The sequence below is a fragment of the Siniperca chuatsi genome, linkage group LG24 (genome assembly GCF_020085105.1).
Source record: "Siniperca chuatsi isolate FFG_IHB_CAS linkage group LG24, ASM2008510v1, whole genome shotgun sequence".
Lineage (NCBI taxonomy): Eukaryota > Metazoa > Chordata > Actinopteri > Centrarchiformes > Sinipercidae > Siniperca > Siniperca chuatsi.
In genome coordinates, this window is record NC_058065.1 from 3,983,678 (window position 1) to 3,996,869 (window position 13,192).

Below are 13,192 nucleotides of genomic sequence, written 5' to 3' on the forward strand. Positions count from 1 at the left end.
AATTCAAGGTGGGTTAGCAGCTCTCTGAAGTGGGTCTCATTAAAACACATACATTACTATCAATCAAAATAAAGTGTATCCTTGCCTTCTCCCTTAAATGGAATCTGATCAAAATGTTACATTATTAAAACGTCATTTGACACTTTCTAACAGACAAACAGCTGGAGTTTTAGTTCTATTCTACATTTTACAACAGTATATTGTAAAATACACTGTAAACTGTATCATATCAGACCTGGTCAAAGAGTTGAACCATTGATCCCTAAAAATCTACTGTCTGTTTTGAAGAACATGGAGACATGGAGGGGTGGATGCACAGCCTCATGCGACAACATTCAATTTGTTTCAACCCTTTGGTTGAAACAAACTCATTGGAAACCTTGAAAAATTTCAGATTACTATTCCATTTTCATTTGCACTAGTTCATCACAAAGCCTGACCGTACAGCACATACCAGTCCTCCAGTACTTTGTCCACGTGTTGGGTGGTGATGCTTTTCTCAGCAGTTGCATCATGCATTCTTCTGACACATGACATCTCTCAGACAAGTAAGAGGGGATTTATTTTATTTTGGAGTAAAATGCGTCACCATGATGATTCAGATTTGCCCACAGCACAGATCATTTTTTGGAAATACAATTATCACCAACTAAAATAATATCTCTATTTTCTATTGATTTGTCCAGTAGATGTAAAGTTTAGAAACTTTATAAAATGATTATGTTTTATTAATTAGTATAGAGTGTATAGAGAAAAACAAATGATGTGTGCAAGTTTTTACAATCAGCCCTCAGCTGAAGGAGTTGGTGTAAATACAATTATAGCCACTTGTGATGTGTGTGATGTAGAAAATCAAACAAAGCTGGCTTGACCAGAAAGTGGGTCTTGAAAAAGAGGAGGGACATTTTCGAAAATTCACTTCTACAATTCAAAACAGCTGTCAAGTGACTGCAGCTCGGCCTCTCGAGTGTTAAACCCTCAGCACACAGTTTGTGCTTTAACCCTGAAAGCAAGTTTTGCCTCTCTTCAATTAAAATAACGGTTGGTGTTGCCGTTCAGAGGGTTTGAATGCATGACAGAGAAGCAGTAGTATCCTAGATCACATCTCCTCTCTGGCTCCTCTCTGCGCTTGTTTGTGGCTCTTCCAGCTCTGCAACATCAAACTCAACATCTCTCGACGGGGTTTGGCTCTGTGATAGCTACCGCGAGAGCCTCAACACCACAACAACTCCAGAGATTGACGGACAATTAAAGACCGAGAGGCGAAGGCTCGAGTGTGTGATCTGCGAGAACTCCTCAAACATGCAAAATGAATTTAGTTTACATTTGCCATGAGCAAGAGAGAGAGGGGGAAAAAAAGTTTTTTCTAAGCATTTCTGATCTCTCTCAGTTAGACAAGGAAGCTAGCAGAGAGAACAAGATTGCTGCATAGCAGATTGCTGCAGAAACAAATGCTTACACCAAAAAAGTATTGATCTTTTATGTTGTTCTTGTTAGCAGAAAACTGTGCAGAGGCTTCTACAAATAACCACTTATTCGACTGAGACACTTACAAGAAAAAGACAAACATATCATGTGTTAGGCATCTTTTTTTCTTCTCTTCCTGTAGAAAGAGGTCAGATGCTTTGTGGCTTCCAAAAAACAACACGTTGGGAAAGACAACTGAAAAAACACTCTCAAACTTTTAGTATCACTAGACACACTTTTATTCTACCCAATACCATATTTTTTTCTTGCTCTGCTCTGCTTGTGTAATAATATATATATATATATATATATATATATATATATATATATATATATATATATATATAATTATTATTATTTTTAAATAATTAATGAATTTTCTTTTTTTTTTACCAGCAATGTTTATATTTGCCTTGATTTTTGGGGAGCATGACATCAGTGTTTCCCAGTAACAAGCTGTGAGATGCATCAATATTTAAAATGTAAAAATGGTATCAAACCAATATACCAATGAATATATCTGCATGACAACCGAGCAACCTCCACCTGAAGAACTCCACTCCACCGATGAAGGTGCTAAGATGCATTTGAAAGCAAAAAACCCCAAAAAACTTAAGATGTAAATGTAAGATTTCTTTGTTCAAAGTCAAGAATTAACTTTCACGCTCAATTAATATGTTCCTTTTTATTATCACTTGCTCTACAGATATTTGAATATATGTGAATGTATAACATGTACTGTATATTACATTTGAACAGATGCAATTATGTATTCGCAGTTATCACCAGATGTTCAAAGACTTAAATTAATATGAGAAAAGGATTGGAGGAGTTAAAGATATTCTCTCTCTCTCGGCCGTATTGATTGCTGGCATGAAAGTGAAGCTCCTTATCTGTCAGTATTAAAGTTAGAAATCATCTTAACACTTTTGCCCATAACATAGACCTTTTCTGAGGACTGAAATATTACTTAATGAATTTTCAGCTGCATTTTTTTCTCAGTTGCCAGTTTATTAAGTGCAGCTAGCTGAAGCTAATGCAGTCTAAAACAAAAGTCCTGCAATAAATCCTACCGTCATGAATGTAGAGAAGTGTTGATTAAACTTTACTTTTACATTTTGGAGGCTGTAGCTTGTGATGGTGTTGAACTGTATTGAATTATACTGAGAGGTGTTCCCAATATTTTGTCCACCCCCACTGATATGAATGCAGATAGATTTAATATTACTACTACTTTGACAGGATGCCGTTTAACTAATAATTTGTTGCAGTCAAAGCGATTATGCTGTTAGGTCTCTGTTACTAAGACTTTTTAAAAAGCTTTTTTCCTTTTTTTTTTGCCTTTATTTGACAGTTGACAGTATAGAGAGAGGGTGGGGGGTGACATGCAACGAATGTCGCTAGGGATGTTGTGGTACATGGTATGCATTTTAAACCACTAGGCGATGAGGACACCAATGAGATCCTTCATAAGATTCTTTATCAGCTGCTTAAATAGCAGTTAAAGCCTTTAAAATGGTCAGTATTTCAACTAATCTCTAGTAGAAGTGGTCCAAGCTTGGAACCAGACAGAAAGGGAGAGTGCACATATATGTAATGCGATATGTACAGTCTAACTGTCTAATCCCTGATCCCGTTGCAGTCTCTGTACCAGCGCCACCAAAACAAATCCTGCACATTTACTGTACTTGACAAATATAATGGTTTTGATTGGGATTCTGATAGATCCCACAAGAAAACTTTTTACTCTGAGAAGAAGAAAAAAAGACGACTTATCGCTCGCTGAAATGAATAATTGACGGCGTCTCCGATGAATAATGAATCAAACATTTGAATAATTGTTGTAGCTCTAATCTCGACAGACATTTGCATATTGGCATGCTCTTAATATCTGCCACTGTATATGAGTTTACATCCTCTCAGGACACAAAGATAGAATTAAAAGATCTAACTTACATCTGCAGAAACCTTGTCCGGCTCTCAGAAATTTTCGACTCAGTCAGATCTCTGGACATGAACCGTGCATCAGCTGGTATGAGCTGCTAAGAGAGGAAAAGAGCTCATAAACTTACTGTATTTTGATAAGGGGAAAAAAACAAGATCTGCAATCACATGTAATAGTGCAACTACAACATGCATACACACACGGCAGCAACAGGTAACTGAAACTGAACTTGCAACTCCCAAGAGATGTATTTCCTTTTTTAAAGAAAACAAAGGTAGAATGATACATCCATTGATCAATTTGCAAACGTTATTAGTAATGTGAATGATGCATTCAACAGATGAAGTTTCTTTACTACCAATTTGCTTTGCCGAATACATGAAGGGGAATGTAATTGCTCCTTGGACTACTGTATGTTCACTGGCGACTTTTTCCCGTCCAGGAAGTGTTAAGTTTTTATTTATTTATTTATTTTTAACCACACAAAGGGGGGTGGTCAGGTTGGTCATACAAAGACCATGACTTCGACACTTGAGACCAGGGTTTGCGACCTGTGGCCCATGTTTTGTTAGGTTTAGATCAATGAAACACTTTGTTAGGTTGAGGGAAAGGGATTGTGGTTTTGGTTAAATACTGAAAAAGTCAGCACTGGCAAGATGCATTATCTTTTTCAATATTTAACCACAGCCACAATCTTTCCCTAAATTTCACCAAGAGCTTTGAGTTGCCTCAGGAAACCCATAAAAACATTAATCGTGTTTTAGTTGCCAGGGGCAGATATTATTGTTCATACAGTATATTAACATTGACATTTTGCAGATATGTTCATTATAAATGTGTCCTTTAATAAAAAACATAAAGCAGGCAGCATTACATTTCTTTTAAAACATATTTGCTAAAGGAAATTAGTTGTATATAACAAAAAAATAGAAGACATGGTTGCTGAAAACAGATATCTATGCACTATGTAACGTCCTAGCTTCAAAGTCGGCCACTGAGTTTTTTAACATGACATTCACTTCTCGTAGCAATCTAAAACAAAGCACATCATGCCATATAAATAATCAGCACATAGTAAAGTAAAACAAACTGACTTCCAAGACTTCGCCTACGATTGTCCAAACTTATTATCACTCAATGTACTGCCTCCAAACATGTCTAAAAGAAGTGAGTGAGTGAGTGTGTTAGTGTGTCTGACCAAAAGATCACTTACTATAAACTAGACGGCAGCAAACTAATGTTTTTTCACCTACTGTGGCAGAACTTTGCAGAGAAGTCAGCTTTGAACCCGTGGCCTCTTCGATAAGACTCCAGAGTTTGCAGTTTGCTTGTTTGCGGTTTCAAATGTTTGCATTATTTTTCAGCGCTGCCTCAGAAAAAACATATCTGTTTCATCCTCTGCTAAAGTTTATGGCCCTGTAGGACTTGGAGAAAGTCAGTTCACGGTCTGCTGGATGCACTGTATACCTCCACTGCTCATTTTAGACATACCATCCTTTCCTGCATTGTCATCCGTGGCGTTTGTTATCTTGACACTCAAAAGAATTTTGGGGAATGTTGATATAAGCTGGTGTAGGAAGCAAATTGCTGTTGTGTTCACCACTTCCTGCCATCTTTCTATCCTTACAGAGTAAAGCTATCACTCTCATCTCTCGCGTTTGACCATTTTTCTTTGTAGCTGCCTAAAAACACAGACAAGAGTGTATGTGTGTGAGTCGGTGTGTGTGTTGGGAGGGGAGTCGATGATTCGTCTTTTGATCCTGGCATGCTTGTTGTCAAAAGCTGCCTGGATTGAAGAGACTGTTGGCCACAATTGACTGTGACAATTAGGGCACGATCACAGTCCCAGAGTGGAGCACTTAAAGGCTAATTTACATGTCACTTCGCTGAATTAAAAAAAGAGAAAAAAATAGCAAGAGAAAAGATATTCTGCTTTTGCTCACCCCCCTTCCCACCTTCTCTTTTTCTGTCTATCTGCTCTTTCTTTTTTTTATTCCTCCAAGCCTTGTAAATTGTAATTTGTACACTGCTTAGGGGAAACCTGGCAGAAGAGAGGCGACCGGCATTTCCATTTGAAAAGAGGCAATCACCAACCCACTGCTGAGCCTATTGTCCAGTGGTGGTGGTAGGGGGCGGAGGCAATTTACAGGCAGTGAAGGTAACCTACTAGCGAAGTACATTACACACAAGGTTTACACCTGTATATTTGTGGATCTTCTTGTGTTTGCTGATACAATATTGTTCTTTTGTCAAAACCTGGATATTTGTCAGGTTGGGCAGGATTGTTATGGAGCCTCCTCCTGCTGTTAGGGGGTTACTTAACCGCCCTAACATGGTCCTGACCTCATCTGGGACATCCCAAAATGCGTCAATCATGCTTCATATTTTCATCCTCAACTTTTAATGGTTGAATTAGTAGAATTGTTACTTTAGCCTACTTCAAAATTAGCCTGGTTTTGACCTCAAAATTCCTGCCTACATTTCAGATTTTTTCATTGATCCAAACAAGTCTGGTGTTTTGCCCATTGATGCAGAAGAAACAACCGCCGAGTCAATCAGAGTTTTGTAGGCGGGATTAAGATGGTGACAAACATTGATCAGATCGACGCAGAAGGTCAAGCTCATCCTGTTGTAAGTCTTGCAGAACAACACACTGTTTAATTGACAAGACAAACATTAACTGCTTGTACCAAATAAAAATGACATCAAGGGGACAGGTACGTCAGTAAATATTGATTGATTACGAAAAGTAACAACCCCTCATTGAGATCCGATCGCTCAGACCACATTCGGAGGTGGTCTCGATCACATAAGGCCACATTATTTATGCGTGTGTAAGCGAAACTGTCCTGGGCCACATTGAAGGACCACCTACTCAACTGACTTCCTCTGGGTAAGCGGAAGTATGTACTCATTTGCACATCAACGGTGTCATATTAAAGTGTGAAACAACAAGAAGCCACAACAACAGGCAAAATGAATTCTCGTGGATGGAGTACACGCGAAACACGCTGTCTGATGTCCTCCGGCTGCTCTGCCTAAACTCTTGGTGATTTACAGAGTTTCCTGATGGACAGATAGCTTTACTTGTTGCTAAAGTAACCACCATAGACTGGTAACTGCTAGCTGCCGCTAACTGTAGCTGCCGTACTCTAGTTAGCTCAGTTAGCAGTGCAGCTAGTGGTCCTATTAACGCTAGCTGACTCTGCCCGCTCAGAGCACCGGGGGAGTGTTGGTGTTTTTCCAACCTAATTCTTGTCTCATTTGTGGTCTGATAAACAGTAAATTCATCAATTTCAGGTTAAAAACAACAACGCATTTGGTCTTTGCAAACGGAAATGATGTACGTGTTTATTTACATATACAGCGGGGAAGTTCTCACTCGAGACGCATGTGGAGACGCATTCTAATGCCAGGTGTGAACTGACGTATTTGGCCCCTTCATTCATTTAAATCGGGCAAGTCTGGCAACACAGCGGGGTGCAAAAGCGGAGGGCTCCAGAGAGTGTTGTATGGCAAAAAAAGTTAACCTGGCTCAACCTTTGCCAGACCGCAATGGTACATCAACCAGCAATTGGGAAAACAAGGGGGCTGTATTAGATTTTTCCCTCTAAAACTACCCGCCAAATATTGGTTTCTTAATAAATTTGAGGAGATAATTAGGCCATGGTGTTGCAGGATTGTGCTTCATTTTATACTCACATCAACTAAGTTAAGCTGTCTGTCAGTTCATCGAAACAGCTCACAGATTGGGAAAGCTGTAAGATGGACCGAACTAAAATCTGATTGTGAAAACTGAGCTCACAAGATTTTGTGTAACTTCACCATACGAGCTATTAGAAAGTTAGTGATGTCACGTTGGAGGATTTATGGGTAATGAAGTTTTAAAATTCAGTGTTTAAAGTTGGCTACTGCTGCTTTAAAAAAAACACATTTTGGCACAAAATATCTTTAATCAGTTCAGTTTAATCAGTTATGGCCTTAAAAATCTCATCAGCTCAAACAGACACCCCTTCCCTCAGCTCTTCCTCATGGCTGAAGTTTCTTTTCTCCTGCTCTGACAGGCTGTTTGTGACAGGTGCAGAGTGTGTGTGTGTGCATGAAAGTGTGTGTGTTTGGGTGTGTGAAAGGAACCCCCCCTTCACCCATCTCACTCACACACACACACTCCTGCTGTCCTTTCAAAGAGAACAGAGAGGGGACAGAGTGTGTACAGAAACAGCAGGTTGATGGGATAATGCCCATCATCTGTTGCACCGTGTCATTTCTGTGCTGCCGTAACCTGCTTTTGTAACGGCCCTGTACACACACAAACACACGCATACATGCATGTAGACACACACACCTTTTGACAGCACTTATTTTGTCCTGCTATTTTATTTTTACAGCAGCACTTATGGTCTCTGTGTGTATGCGTGTTTCTACCTGAGCAAAGCAATAGAATAGGACTGAATAAAATTTAATTGAACAGGAAGAGACGCAAGGTGGGAAATTTACTCATCAGACAAAAGAAGGAGTGTTTTAAAATATAAAAAAATACATATATATATATATATACAAATGTACACAAGCCCAGCTACGTGTGTATGCATAGGTGTGTGTGTATGTGTAAGAGGTGTTCAGGCATACGTCAGCCAAGACAGGGATTGTGTTGCGGGGCACAGCCTGCCCACAATAATCATTGGAATAAATTCCCTCCTCTGCTGTGAATGACCTAATCCAGATTTGATGGTCATTATATCAGGCCTGTTTCATTATGCTGTAAACATACAACAGAGATAATCTTAATCTCTGTAATGCCACTGTAAACGAGAATAGCACTGCTGTTGCACTAAAACCACCTCTAGTTGTTTTGTTTTTGCATCATTTTCCTGGCAACAATTCAAAGTTGACACTCATTTTGAGAGTTTTATGATATTTGAGGCATGTGTAGCCAATGGTTTTTTTTTCTAAATCCTGGAAAACATACCTTTTCTGGATACTTGAGTTACTGATATGAGTATAAAGCTGAATGTAGGTTACTAATCCCAACGATTGAGTCCTTAATTAATTGCACAGTTTTGTAATAAGGCTGGGAGGATTAGTGTGTGGACAGGTGGGCAGATTTAAACCTCACTGGGCCGGACACATGTTGAGACTGAAGGGAAGCCATCATCCCGAACAAAGAGGGATTTTTTATTCCATGGAAATACTCCAAATGTCTGTGTATGCGCTACAAAAATGGTTCTACTGCATGTAAGCTTGAATGTAAGCTTGGACAATCCATGTGCTGCTGCAAAGTGCCATTTCACAAAAGGCTTTAAAAGGGTTCTACATAATATTTATGGTGTTTTAAATTAACACTGCAACACAACAAACACTGAAGTCTCTTGGATAATTTATCAATACTATAGTTTTGTGTTATGGTTCTCAGTTTCAAAATATTTAAACATTTACTGATTACTGAGAAATGATGTTTTTTCAGTTTGGTTGGAAATACTGTACAATACCATGCGCCTCACTGACAAGTGCAATGAGATAACTTCTGTTATGAATTGGCGCTATATAAATAAAATTGAACTTGAATTGACCGTTGCTACCAGTCAAAGGAGTGAATCAGAACTATAGCAAATTCAGAATGCTTAGTTGTTGCGAATAGGATCAAAACATCATGCCATAGTCGCTGAATTCATCTAACAATGACCCAGAATTTGAGAGTGAACCAATTTAACCTGAATGTTTTATCAGGTTTCAACACAGTGTAATCTTTAGCCTCCACTCGCTGTTCAGTGCACACAGCAGAATTTAAAGCTCTGTGATTGGATGTTTCTTACCAAAATGATCCGTGGGAGTCGTAGTATTTTGCACTGATGGTTCAACTAGGAGAGTGTCATGCCAATTGGAAGTGCTCTAAGTGACAGTCTCCTAAGAGAAAATGAACACAACTCTTACTTTCGGCACTGTGGTAATAACTTTTCCATTTTGCTATTAACTAAAATTGGAGAGAGCAAATCACCAGTATTAGCATCATAATATACTTAAAGTACCAAAAGCAAAAGTAGTCATTATGCAAAATGGCCCATTTAAGAATAATATATATGATATAATTGGATTATAATTACAATGTCGTAGCTGGTAAAGGTGGAGCTAATATGAATTCCTTTATACACTAGTACGAGTAGTTTAATCTATAATAATACATCTTCATTTACTTGTTGATTATATTTTGTATTTATAATCCAAATTTACAAAGTAACTAGTAACTAAAGTTTTAAAGTAAATGTAGTGGAGTAAAAGTAGTCCCAACAATCACTTCAGTGGTACAAATATTCACATATTTTATCCTTAAAGCTTATTTTTTGGTAATAACCAATATTAAGAAGACATGTAACTTCAACAAGAAGCTTTAATGTGATTTTACTTTCATGGCAGTCATCACTTTCTAAGAAGAGGTGTTAATTTTGTTAAATAGTGGATGTCTCATTTTGGAATGAAACTCTTCATTTATCTCCAAATGTCAATTAAATTCAAATATAATCAAATATATCTCAATGAATAAAACATTGTGGGTAGCACGCTGGATGAGCTTTCACTGCTGACAGTGTGCAGTGTTGTGGGTCTCTCTCTTTCTCTCTCATTATAAGCAGCCTTCAGCAGTATAGCAACTCTCTCTCTCTCTCTCCTTCCCCACACACACTCATGTTTGCCAATCTCTATGCTAGTTGTTAGAGCCCCAGTTTCACAGTACATTTAGAGTTTGATCTTCTGCTAGTGATACGATGGCGCAGCATGGCCGAGCTGCCTGCTCCACTCTGTATAAGCAAACCAGAAGTGGTCTTTAGTCTGTAGCCCAGAAATTTAGCTCTGTGCTGGGTGCAGAGGTTAATAAAGAACTGCTGTTTGATATCAGATTTACACCAAGACAAGACCGTATTTTCCCTTAGAAGGAAACTCAGGTGAGGGCAGCATCCGTGTTATAAACAACAGGTTTAACCCTTTATTCCCAACAACCTTTTGGTGGAGGTCTGCTTAAATTAAAACGTTAGACCTCGGTGATGAATTTTCACATAAAGTTTTCAAGGATATGTTACACTGTAGGTCTGCTAGACTGCTTTGAAGGCAGGGAGACACCATATGACTGAGGTTTCAGTTACATACACATGTTTTCATTTTGCGACATCATGCTCATGACAGTGATGCATTTAAAGATTTCATGAGAACTGGTCTGGAGGAGTTTTTGGCCTGTGTGTGTTGAAGGAGTACTTCATAAAAGCACAGTCTCTTTGGCAAATATTGAGACATTGCAAAAAAGCACCCCTACAGCCAAAAACTAAACACAAAGCCTCCTGCAAACCAAACAGCAGGGGTTTTAGTGCAGGGCTCCAATCAAATTTTGTTGCCTATTTTTGGGGGCAAAGGGGGGAAGAAGAGGGAGAAGAGGGTTTGGGGTTTTGTAGGGTTGTTAGGGTCCGTCGTTACAGAATTGTCTATCAATAGGTGCAGCCAGTGTCAGTAGTCCTTCTCATCAAACCGGGGCCTGACAAAGAGGCGGCGGCGCATGGGAAAGGGGCAGCAAGGTGAAACTAATGCCATGGATGTTTGATTCATCAGGGCCTCATTGTTGGCGGCCACGGCTGATTGTGAAGGTGCAGTCAAGCAAAAGGGGTGCGGAGTAATCAGTCGGATTTATGGTGCCGAGGGCCTCGGAGAGAGGAAAAAAAAAAAAGCCAGATAGAAGCTGTTTGCAGTGCAGCCGGAACAGGTCTGAAATACACATACCTCATATACAGAAAAGCAGGTTTAAGAACTCATTTGCACTGACACCTTGCTTTGCTGAAATAAAGAAATACAATAAATGAATGAAAACATAAAAAAACCACACTTCCTGGGAAATCAATCACACCTGGAAACCACTAAATGTCACAATTTGAACCTAACTTTGCATGCATCCTATATATATCGCATGTGCACAAGCTTACATATCTACATACAGTAAATACATTACAGCCACATGCATCCCCAGCTTGATGACCTGCAATGTGAAACTAGTCATGAAATGAATTAAACTCAAAAGCAGTAACTGAATCACAGGATCCAAAACCTCTTAAATGAAAAAAAAAAAAAGTATTCAAACTGAAATGCACTGAAAATAAATGCACACTTGTTAGTTTTGTTCATATACACACACATCAGCCTACGCCCAAAAGCCAAGAATTGGAGAGGTGTGATGATTACTTCATGACTTTGATATTGACATGCAGTGTGGCAAAACCTGAATATATGCCAACTACAGCTAACATGCTCCTTTGTCAATACATTGTTCATGTCAGGGTTACATATTCTATAGTATATACTGTGTATTACACAGGTGAATATGCACGTAAAAATGTATGTCAAAGTCAAAGTGCTGTACTTAGTTACTCTCCTCAAGTACCCATTAAAAACTGTTCCCAAATGTCTCCCCTAGAGCTGAAAAGAAAATTCTTCCATCACTCTCAACCCTCGCTCTTTATCTTTTCTTCTCCTTCTTACTTCTTTCCTCCTCTTCCGTCTCTCCACCCTCCCAACTCACTTTCAGTTCTCCTGTCACCTCACCCCTCTCCCCTCTCCCCTGTCTTTGTTCTTTTTCTCTCCTTTCCTTCCTCTTGATTTTCACCATCCCTTTCCTTATCAGTCTTGCTTTCCCTTTCCTTTTCACTCTTTGCTCTCCTGTCTTTCCCCCATCCTCTCCCCTTCACCATCCTCCATCTTTTCCCCATCTCCCTTTCCTTCTGGAACCACCTTCCTGTTTTTTCTCCTCCCTCCTTTCATCCCTCCATCCACCTTTCTGATTGGTCGTCGGAGAGAGAAGACAGATGTAGGGCGAACAGCAGCTAAGCCGTTGTACTCTTAAGCCTAATGTGAAAGTTTTATATGCAAAGAGGTGAAGCAGGGAGGAGGGGAGGAAGGAGGATGGAGTTTGAACTGATTAGGATAATTCCTGCTTTTAATACAGCTGTCCCTCCAGCTTAAGGTAAACCAAATGTTGCCATCGGAGATTAGTGTACCTTGCCTGGTTATTAGCGACCCCCCCCCTCTCCTGCTCACCCCCTCACACACATACACACGCACGTCAGAAATGTCTAAAGCCGCTCTCGCTGGCATTAATTTGAGAAAGAGAGAGGCGGGAAGGAGAAGAGGAGGGGGGAGGAAGAAAAGTGTTGCAACTTGATCTCCTTCTGCACCTGTTGGGAAACAGTGCGTGTTGCATGGAAGATTGTGTGTGTTCTTGGTTTTCCTCACAGGAATTTTAAGGACAATCATTGTAAGTGATGACATTTTGGCTCATTCTCACCTCAGGATATGACTTCAGGATTGAGTTACAGAATGAATCAATGAAGGTCCTCACAAGTATAGTACTTCAAATGCATTTATATATTTTCAAACAACAGTTGGATTTAATGTTTTACAGTGTTAAAATGTATGGATTTTGTCAATACTAAACAGTTGACATTTGAATTAATGTAATCTGCTTTTGTTTACTTTTTATCACCTTTTCTCTTGTGTTATTTTGTGTTAGGCCAAAATGTTTAGAAAGCAGAAATGAGTCAAATTCCCATATGCTGACAATGCAACCTGAAAGGAAAGGAAGGACATGGCTACATGTCTTTTAAGAGGGAAAGGATCATTTTGAAAGAACCAAAAAAATCACTTGGTATCAAAAGCAGTTAAATTAAATATAACAAAGAAAAGTAACAATTTCTTTTAAAGGTAATGCTTTCCAACATATCCTTAAGATCTAACCTCCATATAAAATTATAA